The sequence below is a fragment of the Panthera onca genome, chromosome B1 (assembly GCF_046562875.1).
Source record: "Panthera onca isolate mPanOnc1 chromosome B1, mPanOnc1 haplotype 2, whole genome shotgun sequence".
NCBI lineage: Eukaryota > Metazoa > Chordata > Mammalia > Carnivora > Felidae > Panthera > Panthera onca.
Window position 1 is genome coordinate 11,995,378 of NC_138342.1, and position 2,326 is coordinate 11,997,703.

General features: G+C 42.4%; 1 pseudogene; it reads left to right on the plus strand.

The window, feature by feature from the left end:
- The first annotated feature begins 621 nt into the window (after positions 1-621).
- On the plus strand, positions 622-2,124 carry LOC132693353 (elongation factor 1-alpha 1 pseudogene; annotated as a pseudogene).
- Positions 2,125-2,326: the final 202 nt, after the last annotated feature.

The window sequence follows — 2,326 nt, forward strand, 5'->3', positions numbered from 1 at the left end:
GGTGGTTTTAAGTTCAAAATCTGATTTTACTTTTTACTCTCATTTGTTTGGTACTGCAATATGGTTCTTTGACATAGGGGGCTGGCACCTGTAAGTGCAGTCATCATTCTATTACTGGGTGCGATTTTGTTCTGAGCTGAATCTTAACTCCGCAGTGATACCAGGCCATACTTGGTAGAAAATCAGTCCCTTTGTCAAAAGTGACCTCATGTTTAGACAAAATGCCGAGTTGCTGCATCAAAGTGATATTAATCTGTCACATCATGTGCTTTGAAAACTTAATCAATGGCAGAAAAGGAGGAAGTTGGCTAAACAACATCAGCTGAAAGCTAATTAGGTGGCAAAAAACATTCATCTTAGACCTGCTGAACAGTACTGGCATTCCAAGCTTAAACTGCTCATTAGTCATGGGATTTCTGAATTCCTATTTAGCAAATCAGGTGGTGCATAGTGCTAAAGGTTTACTTTAGAAAAATAAGAACCTGCAGAATTGATAAGGGATAGCATTTGGTATGAATGCAAATTGACAATCTATTAAAGTTTATTAATCCTAGCTTTCTTGCAGTGGGTTTGCCACCAGAACACAGGTGTCACGAAAGCCACCACTAAACCTAAACCAAAATGGGAAAGGAAAAGACTCATTTCAACATCATCGCCCTTGAACGTGTAGTTTTGAGAAGTCTACCACTACTGGTCATCTGACCTACAAATGTGGTGGGATCCACAAAAGAACTTCAAAAAATTTGAGGAGGCTGCTGAGATAGGCAAGGTCTCCTTCAAGTATGCCTGGGTCTTGGATAGACTGAAAGCTGAATGTGATCATGGTAACACCATTGATATCTCCCTGTAGAAATTCAAGACCAGCAAGTATTATGTGACCATCATAGGTGTGCGGGGACACAGAGACTATCAAAAACATGATTACAGGCACATCTCAGGCTGACTGTGCTGTCTTGATCGTCACTGCTGGTGTTGGTGAATTTGAAGCAGGTCTCTCTAAGAATGGGCAGACCTGTGAGCATGCCCTTCTGGCTTACACACTGGGTGTGAAACAACATATTGTTGGTGTTAATAAAAGGATTCCACTGAGCCCCTGGAAGTCAGCACCTACGTTAAGAAAATTGGCTACAACCTTGACACAGTAGCATTTGTGCCAATTTCTGGTTGGAAAGGTGACCACATGCTGGAGCGAGTGTTAACATGACTTGGTTCAAGGGATGGAAAGTCACCGTACAAAGGGCAATGCCAATGGAACCACTCTACTTGAAGCTCTGGACCAACTCGTCCAGCTGATGAGCCCTTGCATCTGCCCCTTCAGGACATCTGCAAAATTGGTGGTGTTGGTACTGTCCCTGTGGGCCGAGTGGAGACCGGTGTTCTTAAACCAGTCATGGTGGTCACCTTTGCTCCTGTCAATGTTACAAGTGAAGTAAAATCTGTTGAAATGCACCATGAAGCTTTGAGTGAGGCTCTTCCTGGGGACAGCGTGGGCTTCGATGTCAAGAATATATCTGCAAAAATGTTCGTTGTGGCAATGTGACTGGTGACAGCAAAAATGACCCACCAATGGAAGCAGCTGGCTTCGTGGCACAGGTGATTATCTGGAATCGTCCAGGCCAAGTCAGTGCTGGATAGGTACCTCTGCTGGATGGTCACAAAGCTCACATTACCTGCAAGTTTGCTGAACTGAAGGAAAAGATTCATCGTTGTTCTGGAAAAAAGCTAGAAGATGGTCCCAAGTTCTTGAAATCTGGTGATGTTGCCATCATTGATATGGTTCTTTGCAAGCCTATGTGTGTTGAGAGCTTCTCTGACTATCCTCCTGTGGGCTGTTTTGCTGTTTGTGACATGAGACAGATGGTTGCTGTGGGTGTCATCGAAACAGTGGAAAAGAAGGCAACTGGAGCTGGCAAGGTCACCAAGTCTTCCCAGAAAGCTCAGAAGACTAAATTAATATTATCCCCCATACCTGACACCCTAGTCTTAATCAGTGGTGCAAGAATGGTCTCAGAAATGTTTGTGTCAATTGGCCATTTAAGTTTGATAGTAAGAGACTGGTTAATGATGACAATGTATTGTAAAACCTTCAAAAAGAAAGGAGAATGTTTTGTGGAGCATTTGTGAGCGTGTGTGTGTGGCAGTTTTAAATTATTAGTTTTTAGTCAGTACTTTTTAATGGAAATGACCAAAATCCTGTCACAGAATTTTGAGACCCATGTGCAAAACTTGGTTCTTTTTCTGAATCCATCTAAAAAGTAACTCATGGTTTTGTATTAAATTAAGCCAAAAGAAATTGCTGTTCGTGGTAGGTAAAATTGGCAGAGGA